The sequence below is a fragment of the Taudactylus pleione genome, unplaced genomic scaffold (assembly GCF_031769625.1).
Source record: "Taudactylus pleione unplaced genomic scaffold, aTauple2 ptg000593l, whole genome shotgun sequence".
NCBI lineage: Eukaryota > Metazoa > Chordata > Amphibia > Anura > Myobatrachidae > Taudactylus > Taudactylus pleione.
The window spans coordinates 363528-382524 of NW_028284995.1; the positions used below are offsets into that span (position 1 = coordinate 363528).

Genomic DNA, 18997 nt, shown 5'->3' on the forward strand with positions numbered 1-18997 from the left:
GTATAAAACACATCTTTTCTCTTCATTTCATGCAACCATGATGACAGAAAAATATTGATACTTAACCTTGTGTAACCATGCAAAAATAGCTCAGTTGAGGTCTTAGTGACTTTTGCCATACACTGTCCTTGCCGAAATAGCTCATTTGGGGGAGCGTTAGACTGAAGATCTAAAGGTCCCAGGATCGATCCCGGGTTTCTGCATGTTTGAGTGCATTTTTCTTTTTTCCTTGAGTAGTGATCAGAATTTAATTATTTCAAATTTAAACAACATCATTTCTTAACATAGTTGAGTATTCAGTAGTAACTTCTAAATGATGAGAATGTTTAATTAACAACACGGTGCATAAATACTGCTTAAATATTGTTTTCATGTTGTAAGTCATGCTACTCTAACTATTATGAAAATTTGAAGTAATCTAACAATGCTTCCTGACAACAATTTGTTAAAACTTTTACTTAAATGTATGATTAAGGGTTTGTAATGGATATATTTACAGTATAAAACACATATTTTCTTTTTATTTCATGCAATCATGATGACAGAAAAATATTGATACTTAACCTTGTGTAACCATGCAAACATAGCTCAGTTGAGGTCTTAGTGACTCTGCCATACACTGACCTTGCTGAAATAGCGCAGTTGGGAGAGCGATAGACTGAAGATCTAAAGGTCCCTGGTTCGATCCCGAGTTTCAGCATGTTTGAGTGCATCTTTTCTTTTTTCCTTGAGTAGGGATCAGAATTTAATTATTTCAAATTTAAACAACATCATTTCTAAACATAGTTGAGTATTCAGTAGTAACTTCTAAATGATGAGAATGTTTAATTAACAACACGGTGCATAAATACAGCTTAAATATGGTTTTATGTTGTAAGTCATGCTACTCTAACTATTATGACAATTTGAAGTAATCTAACAATGCTTCCTGACCACAATTTGTTAAAACTTTTACTTAAATGTATGATTAAGGGTTTGTAATGGATATATTTACAGTATAAAACACATATTTTCTTTTCATTTCATGCAATCATGATGACAGAAAAATATTGATACTTAACCTTGTGTAACTATGCAAACATAGCTCAGTTGAGGTCTTAGTGACTTTTGCCATACTCCGACCTTGCCGAAATAGCTCAGTTGGGAGAGCGTTAGACTGAAGATCTAAAGGTCCCTGGTTCGATCCCGGGTTTCGGCATGTTTGAGTGCATCTTTTCTTTTTTCCTTGAGTAGTGATCAGAATTTAAATATTTCAAATGTAAACAACATCATTTCTTAACATAGTTGAGTATTCAGTAGTATCTTCTAAATGATGAGAATGATTATTTAATAACACTGTGCATAAATACAGCTTAAATATTGTTTTCATGTTGTACGTCATGCTACTCTATTATGAAAATTTGAAGTAATCTAACAATGCTTCCTGACTTCAATTTGATAAAACTTTTACTTAAATGTACGATTAAGGGTTTGTAATTTATATATTTACAGTATAAAACACATCTTTTCTCTTCATTTTATGCAAACATGATGACAGAAAAATATTGATACTTAACCTTGTGTAACCATGCAAACATAGCTCAGTTGAGGTCTTAGTGACTTTAGCCATACATCAACCTTGCCGAAATAGCTCATTTGGGAGAGCGTTAGACTGAAGATCTAAAGGTCCCTGGTTCAATCGCGGGTTTCGGCTTTTTTGAGTGCATTTTTCTTTTTTTCTTGAGTAGTGATCAGAATTTAATTATTTCAAATTTAAACATCATTTCTTAACATAGTTGAGTATTCAGTAGTAACTTCTAAATGATGAGAATGTTTATTTAACAACACGGTGCATTAATACAGCTTAAATATTGTTTTCATATTGTAAGTCATGCTACTCTAACTATTATGAAAATTTGAAGTAATCTAACAATGCTTCCTGACCACAATTTGTTAAATCTTTTGCTTAAATGTATGATTAAGGGTTTGTAATGGATATATTTACAGTATAAAACACATATTTTCTTTTCATTTCATGCAATCATGATGACAGAAAAATATTGATACTAAACCTTGTGTAACCATGCAAACATAGCTCAGGTGAGGTCTTAGTGACTTTTGCCATACACAGACTTTGCTGAAATAGCTCAGTTGGGAGAGCATAAGAATGAAGATTTAAAGGTCCAGGGTTTCAGCATGTTTGAGTACATTTTTTCTTTTTTCTTGAATAGTTATCAGTATTTAATTATTTCAAATGTAAACAACATCATTTCTTAACTTAGTTGAGTATTCAGTAGTATCTTCTAAATGATGAGAATGTTTATTTAATAACACGGTGCATAAATACAGCTGAAATATTGATTTTGTGTTGTCCGTCATGCTACTCTATTATGAAAATTTGAAGTAATCTAACAATGCTTCCTGACCACAATTTGTTAAAACTTTTACTTAAATGTATAATTAAGGGTTATACAGTATAAAACACATATTTTCTTTTCATTTCATGCAATCATGATGACAGAAAAATATTGATACTAAACCTTGTGTAACCATGCAAACATAGCTCAGTTGAGGTCTTAGTGACTTTTGCCATACACAGACTTTGCCGAAATAGCTCAGTTGGGAGAGCATTAGACTGAAAGTCTAAAGGTCCCGGGTTTCAGCATGTTTCAGTACCTTTTTTCTTCTTTCCTTGAGCAGTTATCAGTTTTTAAGTATTTCAAATGTAAACAACATCGTTTCTTAACATAGTTGAGAATTCAGTAGTAACTTCTAAATGATGAGAATGTTTATTTAACAACACGGTGCATAAATACAGCTTAAAAGTTGTTTTCATGTTGTCCATCATGCTACTCTATTATGAAAATTTGAAGTAAACTAACTGCTTCCTGACCACAATTTGTTAAAACTTTTACTTAAAAGTACATTTAAGGGTTTGTAATTTATATATTTACAGTATAAAACACATCTTTTCTCTTCATTTCATGCAACCATGATGACAGAAAAATATTGATACTTAACCTTGTGTAACCATGCAAAAATAGCTCAGTTGAGGTCTTAGTGACTTTTGCCATACACTGTCCTTGCCGAAATAGCTCATTTGGGAGAGCGTTAGACTGAAGATCTAAAGGTCCCAGGATCGATCCCGGGTTTCTGCATGTTTGAGTGCATTTTTCTTTTTTCCTTGAGTAGTGATCAGAATTTAATTATTTCAAATTTAAACAACATCATTTCTTAACATAGTTGAGTATTCAGTAGTAACTTCTAAATGATGAGAATGTTTAATTAACAACACGGTGCATAAATACTGCTTAAATATTGTTTTCATGTTGTAAGTCATGCTACTCTAACTATTATGAAAATTTGAAGTAATCTAACAATGCTTCCTGACAACAATTTGTTAAAACTTTTACTTAAATGTATGATTAAGGGTTTGTAATGGATATATTTACAGTATAAAACACATATTTTCTTTTTATTTCATGCAATCATGATGACAGAAAAATATTGATACTTAACCTTGTGTAACCATGCAAACATAGCTCAGTTGAGGTCTTAGTGACTCTGCCATACACTGACCTTGCTGAAATAGCGCAGTTGGGAGAGCGATAGACTGAAGATCTAAAGGTCCCTGGTTCGATCCCGAGTTTCAGCATGTTTGAGTGCATCTTTTCTTTTTTCCTTGAGTAGGGATCAGAATTTAATTATTTCAAATTTAAACAACATCATTTCTAAACATAGTTGAGTATTCAGTAGTAACTTCTAAATGATGAGAATGTTTAATTAACAACACGGTGCATAAATACAGCTTAAATATGGTTTTATGTTGTAAGTCATGCTACTCTAACTATTATGACAATTTGAAGTAATCTAACAATGCTTCCTGACCACAATTTGTTAAAACTTTTACTTAAATGTATGATTAAGGGTTTGTAATGGATATATTTACAGTATAAAACACATATTTTCTTTTCATTTCATGCAATCATGATGACAGAAAAATATTGATACTTAACCTTGTGTAACTATGCAAACATAGCTCAGTTGAGGTCTTAGTGACTTTTGCCATACTCCGACCTTGCCGAAATAGCTCAGTTGGGAGAGCGTTAGACTGAAGATCTAAAGGTCCCTGGTTCGATCCCGGGTTTCGGCATGTTTGAGTGCATCTTTTCTTTTTTCCTTGAGTAGTGATCAGAATTTAATTATTTCAAATTTAAACAACATCATTTCTTAACATAGTTGAGTATTCAGTAGTAACTTCTAAATGATGAGAATGTTTAATTAACAACACGGTGCATGAATACAGCTTAAATATTGTTTTCATGTTGTAAGTCATGCTACTCTAACTATTATGAAAATTTGAAGAAATCTAACAATGCTTCCTGACAACAATTTGTTAAAGATTTAACTTAAATGTATGATTAAGGGTTTGTAATGGATATATTTATAGTATAAAACACATATTTTCTGTTCATTTCATGCAATCATGATGATAGAAAAATATTGATACTAAACCTTGTGTAACCATAGAAACTTAGCTCAGTTGAGGTCTTAGTGACTTTTGCCATACACAGACATTGCCGAAATAGCTCATTTGGGAGAGCATTAAACTGAAGATCTAAAGGTCCCGGGTTTCAGCATGGTTGAGTACCTTTTTTCTTATTTCCTTGAGTAGTTATCAGTATATAAGTATTTCAAATGTAAACAATATCGTTTCTTAACATAGTTGAGTATTCAGTAGTAACTTCTAAATGATGAGAATGTTTATTTAACAACACGGTGCATAAATGCAGCTTAAATATTGTTTTCATGTTGTCTGTCATGCTACTCTATTATGAAAATTTTAAGTAAACTAACTGCTTCCTGACCACAATTTGTTAAAACTTTAACTTAAATGTACGATTAAGGGTTTGTAATTTATATATTTACAGTATAAAACACATCTTTTCTCTTCATTTCATGCAACCATGATGACAGAAAAATATTGATACTTAACCTTGTGTAACCATGCAAAAATAGCTCAGTTGAGGTCTTAGTGACTTTTGCCATACACTGTCCTTGCCGAAATAGCTCATTTGGGAGAGCGTTAGACTGAAGATCTAAAGGTCCCAAGATCGATCCCGGGTTTCTGCATGTTTGAGTGCATTTTTCTTTTTTCCTTGAGTAGTGATCAGAATTTAATTATTTCAAATTTAAACAACATCATTTCTTAACATAGTTGAGTATTCAGTAGTAACTTCTAAATGATGAGAATGTTTAATTAACAACACGGTGCATAAATACAGCTTAAATATTGTTTTCATGTTGTAAGTCATGCTACTCTATTATGAAAATTTGAAGTAATCTAACAATGCTTCCTGACTTCAATTTGATAAAACTTTTACTTAAATGTACGATTAAGGGTTTGTAATTTATATATTTACAGTATAAGACACATCTTTTCTCTTCATTTTATGCAAACATGATGACAGAAAAATATTGATACTTAACCTTGTGTAACCATGCAAACATAGCTCAGTTGAGGTCTTAGTGACTTTAGCCATACATCAACCTTGCCGAAATAGCTCATTTGGGAGAGCGTTAGACTGAAGATCTAAAGGTCCCTGGTTCAATCGCGGGTTTCGGCTTGTTTGAGTGCATTTTTCTTTTTTTCTTGAGTAGTGATCAGAATTTAATTATTTCAAATTTAAACATCATTTCTTAACATAGTTGAGTATTCAGTAGTAACTTCTAAATGATGAGAATGTTTATTTAACAACACGGTGCATTAATACAGCTTAAATATTGTTTTCATATTGTAAGTCATGCTACTCTAACTATTATGAAAATTTGAAGTAATCTAACAATGCTTCCTGACCACAATTTGTTAAATCTTTTGCTTAAATGTATGATTAAGGGTTTGTAATGGATATATTTACAGTATAAAACACATATTTTCTTTTCATTTCATGCAATCATGATGACAGAAAAATATTGATACTAAACCTTGTGTAACCATGCAAACATAGCTCAGGTGAGGTCTTAGTGACTTTTGCCATACACAGACTTTGCTGAAATAGCTCAGTTGGGAGAGCATAAGAATGAAGATTTAAAGGTCCCGGGTTTCAGCAAGTTTGAGTACATTTTTTCTTTTTTCTTGAATAGTTATCAGTATTTAATTATTTCAAATGTAAACAACATCATTTCTTAACTTAGTTGAGTATTCAGTAGTATCTTCTAAATGATGAGAATGTTTATTTAATAACACGGTGCATAAATACAGCTTAAATATTGATTTCGTGTTGTCCGTCATGCTACTCTATTATGAAAATTTGAAGTAATCTAACAATGCTTCCTGACCACAATTTGTTAAAACTTTTACTTAAATGTATAATTAAGGGTTATACAGTATAAAACACATATTTTCTTTTCATTTCATGCAATCATGATGACAGAAAAATATATATACTAAACCTTGTGTAACCATGCAAACATAGCTCAGTTGAGGTCTTAGTGACTTTTGCCATACACAGACTTTGCCGAAATAGCTCAGTTGGGAGAGCATTAGACTGAAAGTCTAAAGGTCCCGGGTTTCAGCATGTTTCAGTACCTTTTTTCTTCTTTCCTTGAGCAGTTATCAGTTTTTAAGTATTTCAAATGTAAACAACATCGTTTCTTAACATAGTTGAGAATTCAGTAGTAACTTCTAAATGATGAGAATGTTTATTTAACAACACGGTGCATAAATACAGCTTAAAAGTTGTTTTCATGTTGTCCATCATGCTACTCTATTATGAAAATTTGAAGTAAACTAACTGCTTCCTGACCACAATTTGTTAAAACTTTTACTTAAAAGTACATTTAAGGGTTTGTAATTTATATATTTACAGTATAAAACACATCTTTTCTCTTCATTTCATGCAACCATGATGACAGAAAAATATTGATACTTAACCTTGTGTAACCATGCAAAAATAGCTCAGTTGAGGTCTTAGTGACTTTTGCCATACACTGTCCTTGCCGAAATAGCTTATTTGGGAGAGCGTTAGACTGAAGATCTAAAGGTCCCAGGATCGATCCCGGGTTTCTGCATGTTTGAGTGCATCTTTTCTTTTTTCCTTGAGTAGGGATCAGAATTTAATTATTTCAAATTTAAACAACATCATTTCTAAACATAGTTGAGTATTCAGTAGTAACTTCTAAATGATGAGAATGTTTAATTAACAACACGGTGCATAAATACAGCTTAAATATTGTTTTCATGTTGTAAGTCATGCTACTCTAACTATTATGACAATTTGAAGTAATCTAACAATGCTTCCTGACCACAATTTGTTAAAACTTTTACTTAAATGTATGATTAAGGGTTTGTAATGGATATATTTACAGTATAAAACACATATTTTCTTTTCATTTCATGCAATCATGATGACAGAAAAATATTGATACTTAACCTTGTGTAACTATGCAAACATAGCTCAGTTGAGGTCTTAGTGACTTTTGCCATACTCCGACCTTGCCGAAATAGCTCAGTTGGGAGAGCGTTAGACTGAAGATCTAAAGGTCCCTGGTTCGATCCCGGGTTTCGGCATGTTTGAGTGCATCTTTTCTTTTTTCCTTGAGTAGTGATCAGAATTTAATTATTTCAAATTTAAACAACATCATTTCTTAACATAGTTGAGTATTCAGTAGTAACTTCTAAATGATGAGAATGTTTAATTAACAACACGGTGCATGAATACAGCTTAAATATTGTTTTCATGTTGTAAGTCATGCTACTCTAACTATTATGAAAATTTGAAGAAATCTAACAATGCTTCCTGACAACAATTTGTTAAAGATTTAACTTAAATGTATGATTAAGGGTTTGTAATGGATATATTTATAGTATAAAACACATATTTTCTGTTCATTTCATGCAATCATGATGATAGAAAAATATTGATACTAAACCTTGTGTAACCATAGAAACATAGCTCAGGTGAGGTCTTAGTGACTTTTGCCATACACAGACTTTGCTGAAATAGCTCAGTTGGGAGAGCATAAGAATGAAGATTTAAAGGTCCCGGGTTTCAGCAAGTTTGAGTACATTTTTTCTTTTTTCTTGAATAGTTATCAGTATTTAATTATTTCAAATGTAAACAACATCATTTCTTAACTTAGTTGAGTATTCAGTAGTATCTTCTAAATGATGAGAATGTTTATTTAATAACACGGTGCATAAATACAGCTTAAATATTGATTTCGTGTTGTCCGTCATGCTACTCTATTATGAAAATTTGAAGTAATCTAACAATGCTTCCTGACCACAATTTGTTAAAACTTTTACTTAAATGTATAATTAAGGGTTATACAGTATAAAACACATATTTTCTTTTCATTTCATGCAATCATGATGACAGAAAAATATATATACTAAACCTTGTGTAACCATGCAAACATAGCTCAGTTGAGGTCTTAGTGACTTTTGCCATACACAGACTTTGCCGAAATAGCTCAGTTGGGAGAGCATTAGACTGAAAGTCTAAAGGTCCCGGGTTTCAGCATGTTTCAGTACCTTTTTTCTTCTTTCCTTGAGCAGTTATCAGTTTTTAAGTATTTCAAATGTAAACAACATCGTTTCTTAACATAGTTGAGAATTCAGTAGTAACTTCTAAATGATGAGAATGTTTATTTAACAACACGGTGCATAAATACAGCTTAAAAGTTGTTTTCATGTTGTCCATCATGCTACTCTATTATGAAAATTTGAAGTAAACTAACTGCTTCCTGACCACAATTTGTTAAAACTTTTACTTAAAAGTACATTTAAGGGTTTGTAATTTATATATTTACAGTATAAAACACATCTTTTCTCTTCATTTCATGCAACCATGATGACAGAAAAATATTGATACTTAACCTTGTGTAACCATGCAAAAATAGCTCAGTTGAGGTCTTAGTGACTTTTGCCATACACTGTCCTTGCCGAAATAGCTCATTTGGGAGAGCGTTAGACTGAAGATCTAAAGGTCCCAGGATCGATCCCGGGTTTCTGCATGTTTGAGTGCATTTTTCTTTTTTCCTTGAGTAGTGATCAGAATTTAATTATTTCAAATTTAAACAACATCATTTCTTAACATAGTTGAGTATTCAGTAGTAACTTCTAAATGATGAGAATGTTTAATTAACAACACGGTGCATAAATACTGCTTAAATATTGTTTTCATGTTGTAAGTCATGCTACTCTAACTATTATGAAAATTTGAAGTAATCTAACAATGCTTCCTGACAACAATTTGTTAAAACTTTTACTTAAATGTATGATTAAGGGTTTGTAATGGATATATTTACAGTATAAAACACATATTTTCTTTTTATTTCATGCAATCATGATGACAGAAAAATATTGATACTTAACCTTGTGTAACCATGCAAACATAGCTCAGTTGAGGTCTTAGTGACTCTGCCATACACTGACCTTGCTGAAATAGCTCAGTTGGGAGAGCGATAGACTGAAGATCTAAAGGTCCCTGGTTCGATCCCGAGTTTCAGCATGTTTGAGTGCATCTTTTCTTTTTTCCTTGAGTAGGGATCAGAATTTAATTATTTCAAATTTAAACAACATCATTTCTAAACATAGTTGAGTATTCAGTAGTAACTTCTAAATGATGAGAATGTTTAATTAACAACACGGTGCATAAATACAGCTTAAATATTGTTTTCATGTTGTAAGTCATGCTACTCTAACTATTATGACAATTTGAAGTAATCTAACAATGCTTCCTGACCACAATTTGTTAAAACTTTTACTTAAATGTATGATTAAGGGTTTGTAATGGATATATTTACAGTATAAAACACATATTTTCTTTTCATTTCATGCAATCATGATGACAGAAAAATATTGATACTTAACCTTGTGTAACTATGCAAACATAGCTCAGTTGAGGTCTTAGTGACTTTTGCCATACTCCGACCTTGCCGAAATAGCTCAGTTGGGAGAGCGTTAGACTGAAGATCTAAAGGTTCCTGGTTCGATCCCGGGTTTCGGCATGTTTGAGTGCATCTTTTCTTTTTTCCTTGAGTAGTGATCAGAATTTAATTATTTCAAAATTAAACAACATCATTTCTTAACATAGTTGAGTATTCAGTAGTAACTTCTAAATGATGAGAATGTTTAATTAACAACACGGTGCATGAATACAGCTTAAATATTGTTTTCATGTTGTAAGTCATGCTACTCTATTATGAAAATTTGAAGAAATCTAACAATGCTTCCTGACAACAATTTGTTAAAGATTTAACTTAAATGTATGATTAAGGGTTTGTAATGGATATATTTATAGTATAAAACACATATTTTCTGTTCATTTCATGCAATCATGATGATAGAAAAATATTGATACTAAACCTTGTGTAACCATAGAAACATAGCTCAGTTGAGGTCTTAGTGACTTTTGCCATACACAGACATTGCCGAAATAGCTCATTTGGGAGAGCATTAAACTGAAGATCTAAAGGTCCCGGGTTTCAGCATGGTTGAGTACCTTTTTTCTTATTTCCTTGAGTAGTTATCAGTATATAAGTATTTCAAATGTAAACAACATCGTTTCTTAACATAGTTGAGTATTCAGTAGTAACTTCTAAATGATGAGAATGTTTATTTAACAACACGGTGCATAAATGCAGCTTAAATATTGTTTTCATGTTGTCTGTCATGCTACTCTATTATGAAAATTTTAAGTAAACTAACTGCTTCCTGACCACAATTTGTTAAAACTTTAACTTAAATGTACGATTAAGGGTTTGTAATTTATATATTTACAGTATAAAACACATCTTTTCTCTTCATTTCATGCAATCATTATGACAGAAAAATATTGCTACTTAACCTTGTGTAACCATGCAAACATAGCTCAGTTGAGGTCTTAGTGACTTTTGCCTTACGCCGACCTTGCCGAAATAGCTCAGTTGGGAGAGCGTTAGACTGAAGATCTAAAGGTCCCTGGCTCGATCCCGGGTTTCGGAATGTTTGAGTGCATTTTTCTTTTTTCCTTGAGTAGTGATCAGAATTTAAATATTTCAAATGTAAACGACATCATTTCTTAACATAGTTGAGTATTCGGTAGTATCTTCTAAATGATGAGAATGATTATTTAATAACACTGTGCATAAATACAGCTTAAATATTGTTTTCATGTTGTACGTCATGCTACTCTATTATGAAAATTTGAAGTAATCTAACAATGTTTCCTGACTTCAATTTGATAAAACTTTTACTTAAATGTATGATTAAGGGTTTGTAATTTATATATTTACAGTATAAAACACATCTTTTCTCTTCATTTCATGCAAACATGATGACAGAAAAATATTGATACTTAACCTTGTGTAACCATGCAAACATAGCTCAGTTGAGGTCTTAGTGACTTTCGCCATACATCAACCTTGCCGAAATAGCTCATTTGGGAGAGCGTTAGACTGAAGATCTAAAGGTCCCTGGTTCAATCGCGGGTTTCGGCTTGTTTGAGTGCATTTTTCTTTTTTTCTTGAGTAGTGATCAGAATTTAATTATTTCAAATTTAAACATCATTTCTTAACATAGTTGAGTATTCAGTAGTAACTTCTAAATGATGAGAATGTTTATTTAACAACACGGTGCATTAATACAGCTTAAATATTGTTTTCATATTGTAAGTCATGCTACTCTATAATGAAAATTTGAAGTAATCTAACAATGCTTCCTGACCACAATTTGTTAAAACTTTTGCTTAAATGTATGATTAAGGGTTTGTAATGGATATTTTTACAGTATAAAACACATATTTTCTTTTCATTTCATGCAATCATGATGACAGAAAAATATTGATACTAAACCTTGTGTAACCATGCAAACATAGCTCAGGTGAGGTCATAGTGACTTTTGCCATACACAGACTTTGCTGAAATAGCTCAGTTGGGAGAGCATAAGAATGAAGATTTAAAGGTCCCGGGTTTCAGCATGTTTGAGTACATTTTTTCTTTTTTCTTGAATAGTTATCAGTATTTAATTATTTCAAATGTAAACAACATCATTTCTTAACTTAGTTGAGTATTCAGTAGTATCTTCTAAATGATGAGAATGTTTATTTAATAACACGGTGCATAAATACAGCTTAAATATTGATTTCGTGTTGTCCGTCATGCTACTCTATTATGAAAATTTGAAGTAATCTAACAATGCTTCCTGACCACAATTTGTTAAAACTTTTACTTAAATGTATAATTAAGGGTTATACAGTATAAAACACATATTTTCTTTTCATTTCATGCAATCATGATGACAGAAAAATATTGATACTAAACCTTGTGTAACCATGCAAACATAGCTCAGTTGAGGTCTTAGTGACTTTTGCCATACACAGACTTTGCCGAAATAGCTCAGTTGGGAGAGCATTAGACTGAAAATCTAAAGGTCCCGGGTTTCAGCATGTTTCAGTACCTTTTTTCTTCTTTCCTTGAGCAGTTATCAGTTTTTAAGTATTTCAAATGTAAACAACATCGTTTCTTAACATAGTTGAGAATTCAGTAGTAACTTCTAAATGATGAGAATGTTTATTTAACAACACGGTGCATAAATACAGCTTAAAAGATGTTTTCATGTTGTCCATCATGCTACTCTATTATGAAAATTTGAAGTAAACTAACTGCTTCCTGACCACAATTTGTTAAAACTTTTACTTAAAAGTACATTTAAGGGTTTGTAATTTATATATTTACAGTATAAAACACATCTTTTCTCTTCATTTCATGCAACCATGATGACAGAAAAATATTGATACTTAACCTTGTGTAACCATGCAAAAATAGCTCAGTTGAGGTCTTAGTGACTTTTGCCATACACTGTCCTTGCCGAAATAGCTCATTTGGGAGAGCGTTAGACTGAAGATCTAAAGGTCCCAGGATCGATCCCGGGTTTCGGCATGTTTGAGTGCATTTTTCTTTTTTCCTTGAGTAGTGATCAGAATTTAATTATTTCAAATTTAAACAACATCATTTCTTAACATAGTTGAGTATTCAGTAGTAACTTCTAAATGATGAGAATGTTTAATTAACAACACGGTGCATAAATACTGCTTAAATATTGTTTTCATGTTGTAAGTCATGCTACTCTAACTATTATGAAAATTTGAAGTAATCTAACAATGCTTCCTGACAACAATTTGTTAAAACTTTTACTTAAATGTATGATTAAGGGTTTGTAATGGATATATTTACAGTATAAAACACATATTTTCTTTTTATTTCATGCAATCATGATGACAGAAAAATATTGATACTTAACCTTGTGTAACCATGCAAACATAGCTCAGTTGAGGTCTTAGTGACTCTGCCATACGCTGACCTTGCTGAAATAGCTCAGTTGGGAGAGCGATAGACTGAAGATCTAAAGGTCCCTGGTTCGATCCCGAGTTTCAGCATGTTTGAGTGCATCTTTTCTTTTTTCCTTGAGTAGGGATCAGAATTTAATTATTTCAAATTTAAACAACATCATTTCTAAACATAGTTGAGTATTCAGTAGTAACTTCTAAATGATGAGAATGTTTAATTAACAACACGGTGCATAAATACAGCTTAAATATTGTTTTCATGTTGTAAGTCATGCTACTCTAACTATTATGACAATTTGAAGTAATCTAACAATGCTTCCTGACCACAATTTGTTAAAACTTTTACTTAAATGTATGATTAAGGGTTTGTAATGGATATATTTACAGTATAAAACACATATTTTCTTTTCATTTCATGCAATCATGATGACAGAAAAATATTGATACTTAACCTTGTGTAACTATGCAAACATAGCTCAGTTGAGGTCTTAGTGACTTTTGCCATACTCCGACCTTGCCGAAATAGCTCAGTTGGGAGAGCGTTAGACTGAAGATCTAAAGGTCCCTGGTTCGATCCCGGGTTTCGGCATGTTTGAGTGCATCTTTTCTTTTTTCCTTGAGTAGTGATCAGAATTTAATTATTTCAAATTTAAACAACATCATTTCTTAACATAGTTGAGTATTCAGTAGTAACTTCTAAATGATGAGAATGTTTAATTAACAACACGGTGCATGAATACAGCTTAAATATTGTTTTCATGTTGTAAGTCATGCTACTCTATTATGAAAATTTGAAGAAATCTAACAATGCTTCCTGACAACAATTTGTTAAAGATTTAACTTAAATGTATGATTAAGGGTTTGTAATGGATATATTTATAGTATAAAACACATATTTTCTGTTCATTTCATGCAATCATGATGATAGAAAAATATTGATACTAAACCTTGTGTAACCATAGAAACATAGCTCAGGTGAGGTCTTAGTGACTTTTGCCATACACAGACTTTGCTGAAATAGCTCAGTTGGGAGAGCATAAGAATGAAGATTTAAAGGTCCCGGGTTTCAGCAAGTTTGAGTACATTTTTTCTTTTTTCTTGAATAGTTATCAGTATTTAATTATTTCAAATGTAAACAACATCATTTCTTAACTTAGTTGAGTATTCAGTAGTATCTTCTAAATGATGAGAATGTTTATTTAATAACACGGTGCATAAATACAGCTTAAATATTGATTTCGTGTTGTCCGTCATGCTACTCTATTATGAAAATTTGAAGTAATCTAACAATGCTTCCTGACCACAATTTGTTAAAACTTTTACTTAAATGTATAATTAAGGGTTATACAGTATAAAACACATATTTTCTTTTCATTTCATGCAATCATGATGACAGAAAAATATATATACTAAACCTTGTGTAACCATGCAAACATAGCTCAGTTGAGGTCTTAGTGACTTTTGCCATACACAGACTTTGCCGAAATAGCTCAGTTGGGAGAGCATTAGACTGAAAGTCTAAAGGTCCCGGGTTTCAGCATGTTTCAGTACCTTTTTTCTTCTTTCCTTGAGCAGTTATCAGTTTTTAAGTATTTCAAATGTAAACAACATCGTTTCTTAACATAGTTGAGAATTCAGTAGTAACTTCTAAATGATGAGAATGTTTATTTAACAACACGGTGCATAAATACAGCTTAAAAGTTGTTTTCATGTTGTCCATCATGCTACTCTATTATGAAAATTTGAAGTAAACTAACTGCTTCCTGACCACAATTTGTTAAAACTTTTACTTAAAAGTACATTTAAGGGTTTCTAATTTATATATTTACAGTATAAAACACATCTTTTCTCTTCATTTCATGCAACCATGATGACAGAAAAATATTGATACTTAACCTTGTGTAACCATGCAAAAATAGCTCAGTTGAGGTCTTAGTGACTTTTGCCATACACTGTCCTTGCCGAAATAGCTCATTTGGGAGAGCGTTAGACTGAAGATCTAAAGGTCCCAGGATCGATCCCGGGTTTCTGCATGTTTGAGTGCATTTTTCTTTTTTCCTTGAGTAGTGATCAGAATTTAATTATTTCAAATTTAAACAACATCATTTCTTAACATAGTTGAGTATTCAGTAGTAACTTCTAAATGATGAGAATGTTTAATTAACAACACGGTGCATAAATACTGCTTAAATATTGTTTTCATGTTGTAAGTCATGCTACTCTAACTATTATGAAAATTTGAAGTAATCTAACAATGCTTCCTGACAACAATTTGTTAAAACTTTTACTTAAATGTATGATTAAGGGTTTGTAATGGATATATTTACAGTATAAAACACATATTTTCTTTTTATTTCATGCAATCATGATGACAGAAAAATATTGATACTTAACCTTGTGTAACCATGCAAACATAGCTCAGTTGAGGTCTTAGTGACTCTGCCATACACTGACCTTGCTGAAATAGCTCAGTTGGGAGAGCGATAGACTGAAGATCTAAAGGTCCCTGGTTCGATCCCGAGTTTCAGCATGTTTGAGTGCATCTTTTCTTTTTTCCTTGAGTAGGGATCAGAATTTAATTATTTCAAATTTAAACAACATCATTTCTAAACATAGTTGAGTATTCAGTAGTAACTTCTAAATGATGAGAATGTTTAATTAACAACACGGTGCATAAATACAGCTTAAATATTGTTTTCATGTTGTAAGTCATGCTACTCTAACTATTATGACAATTTGAAGTAATCTAACAATGCTTCCTGACCACAATTTGTTAAAACTTTTACTTAAATGTATGATTAAGGGTTTGTAATGGATATATTTACAGTATAAAACACATATTTTCTTTTCATTTCATGCAATCATGATGACAGAAAAATATTGATACTTAACCTTGTGTAACTATGCAAACATAGCTCAGTTGAGGTCTTAGTGACTTTTGCCATACTCCGACCTTGCCGAAATAGCTCAGTTGGGAGAGCGTTAGACTGAAGATCTAAAGGTTCCTGGTTCGATCCCGGGTTTCGGCATGTTTGAGTGCATCTTTTCTTTTTTCCTTGAGTAGTGATCAGAATTTAATTATTTCAAAATTAAACAACATCATTTCTTAACATAGTTGAGTATTCAGTAGTAACTTCTAAATGATGAGAATGTTTAATTAACAACACGGTGCATGAATACAGCTTAAATATTGTTTTCATGTTGTAAGTCATGCTACTCTATTATGAAAATTTGAAGAAATCTAACAATGCTTCCTGACAACAATTTGTTAAAGATTTAACTTAAATGTATGATTAAGGGTTTGTAATGGATATATTTATAGTATAAAACACATATTTTCTGTTCATTTCATGCAATCATGATGATAGAAAAATATTGATACTAAACCTTGTGTAACCATAGAAACATAGCTCAGTTGAGGTCTTAGTGACTTTTGCCATACACAGACATTGCCGAAATAGCTCATTTGGGAGAGCATTAAACTGAAGATCTAAAGGTCCCGGGTTTCAGCATGGTTGAGTACCTTTTTTCTTATTTCCTTGAGTAGTTATCAGTATATAAGTATTTCAAATGTAAACAACATCGTTTCTTAACATAGTTGAGTATTCAGTAGTAACTTCTAAATGATGAGAATGTTTATTTAACAACACGGTGCATAAATGCAGCTTAAATATTGTTTTCATGTTGTCTGTCATGCTACTCTATTATGAAAATTTTAAGTAAACTAACTGCTTCCTGACCACAATTTGTTAAAACTTTAACTTAAATGTACGATTAAGGGTTTGTAATTTATATATTTACAGTATAAAACACATCTTTTCTCTTCATTTCATGCAATCATTATGACAGAAAAATATTGCTACTTAACCTTGTGTAACCATGCAAACATAGCTCAGTTGAGGTCTTAGTGACTTTTGCCTTACGCCGACCTTGCCGAAATAGCTCAGTTGGGAGAGCGTTAGACTGAAGATCTAAAGGTCCCTGGCTCGATCCCGGGTTTCGGAATGTTTGAGTGCATTTTTCTTTTTTCCTTGAGTAGTGATCAGAATTTAAATATTTCAAATGTAAACGACATCATTTCTTAACATAGTTGAGTATTCGGTAGTATCTTCTAAATGATGAGAATGATTATTTAATAACACTGTGCATAAATACAGCTTAAATATTGTTTTCATGTTGTACGTCATGCTACTCTATTATGAAAATTTGAAGTAATCTAACAATGTTTCCTGACTTCAATTTGATAAAACTTTTACTTAAATGTATGATTAAGGGTTTGTAATTTATATATTTACAGTATAAAACACATCTTTTCTCTTCATTTCATGCAAACATGATGACAGAAAAATATTGATACTTAACCTTGTGTAACCATGCAAACATAGCTCAGTTGAGGTCTTAGTGACTTTCGCCATACATCAACCTTGCCGAAATAGCTCATTTGGGAGAGCGTTAGACTGAAGATCTAAAGGTCCCTGGTTCAATCGCGGGTTTCGGCTTGTTTGAGTGCATTTTTCTTTTTTTCTTGAGTAGTGATCAGAATTTAATTATTTCAAATTTAAACATCATTTCTTAACATAGTTGAGTATTCAGTAGTAACTTCTAAATGATGAGAATGTTTATTTAACAACACGGTGCATTAATACAGCTTAAATATTGTTTTCATATTGTAAGTCATGCTACTCTATAATGAAAATTTGAAGTAATCTAACAATGCTTCCTGACCACAATTTGTTAAAACTTTTGCTTAAATGTATGATTAAGGGTTTGTAATGGATATTTTTACAGTATAAAACACATATTTTCTTTTCATTTCATGCAATCATGATGACAGAAAAATATTGATACTAAACCTTGTGTAACCATGCAAACATAGCTCAGGTGAGGTCATAGTGACTTTTGCCATACACAGACTTTGCTGAAATAGCTCAGTTGGGAGAGCATAAGAATGAAGATTTAAAGGTCCCGGGTTTCAGCATGTTTGAGTACATTTTTTCTTTTTTCTTGAATAGTTATCAGTATTTAATTATTTCAAATGTAAACAACATCATTTCTTAACTTAGTTGAGTATTCAGTAGTATCTTCTAAATGATGAGAATGTTTATTTAATAACACGGTGCATAAATACAGCTTAAATATTGATTTCGTGTTGTCCGTCATGCTACTCTATTATGAAAATTTGAAGTAATCTAACAATGCTTCCTGACCACAATTTGTTAAAACTTTTACTTAAATGTATAATTAAGGGTTATACAGTATAAAACACATATTTTCTTTTCATTTCATGCAATCATGATGACAGAAAAATATTGATACTAAACCTTGTGTAACCATGCAAACATAGCTCAGTTGAGGTCTTAGTGACTTTTGCCATACACAGACTTTGCCGAAATAGCTCAGTTGGGAGAGCATTAGACTGAAAATCTAAAGGTCCCGGGTTTCAGCATGTTTCAGTACCTTTTTTCTTCTTTCCTTGAGCAGTTATCAGTTTTTAAGTATTTCAAATGTAAACAACATCGTTTCTTAACATAGTTGAGAATTCAGTAGTAACTTCTAAATGATGAGAATGTTTATTTAACAACACGGTGCATAAATACAGCTTAAAAGATGTTTTCATGTTGTCCATCATGCTACTCTATTATGAAAATTTGAAGTAAACTAACTGCTTCCTGACCACAATTTGTTAA

General features: G+C 31.7%; 6 non-coding genes across 6 annotated transcripts; all 6 read left to right on the plus strand.

Annotated features, from left to right (window-relative positions):
• Positions 1 to 1125: 1125 nt before the first annotated feature.
• Positions 1126 to 1198, plus strand: TRNAF-GAA (transfer RNA phenylalanine (anticodon GAA)). Its single transcript has one exon. It is a non-coding gene; the product is annotated as a tRNA-Phe (tRNA).
• A 2861-nt stretch (positions 1199 to 4059) lies between these two features.
• Positions 4060 to 4132, plus strand: TRNAF-GAA (transfer RNA phenylalanine (anticodon GAA)). Its single transcript has one exon. It is a non-coding gene; the product is annotated as a tRNA-Phe (tRNA).
• Positions 4133 to 7476: 3344 nt separating this feature from the next.
• TRNAF-GAA (transfer RNA phenylalanine (anticodon GAA)) lies at positions 7477 to 7549 on the plus strand. The gene has a single exon. It is a non-coding gene; the product is annotated as a tRNA-Phe (tRNA).
• Positions 7550 to 9920: 2371 nt separating this feature from the next.
• On the plus strand, positions 9921 to 9993 carry TRNAF-GAA (transfer RNA phenylalanine (anticodon GAA)). The gene has a single exon. It is a non-coding gene; the product is annotated as a tRNA-Phe (tRNA).
• A 3833-nt stretch (positions 9994 to 13826) lies between these two features.
• Positions 13827 to 13899, plus strand: TRNAF-GAA (transfer RNA phenylalanine (anticodon GAA)). Its single transcript has one exon. It is a non-coding gene; the product is annotated as a tRNA-Phe (tRNA).
• A 2367-nt stretch (positions 13900 to 16266) lies between these two features.
• Positions 16267 to 16339, plus strand: TRNAF-GAA (transfer RNA phenylalanine (anticodon GAA)). The gene has a single exon. It is a non-coding gene; the product is annotated as a tRNA-Phe (tRNA).
• Positions 16340 to 18997: the final 2658 nt, after the last annotated feature.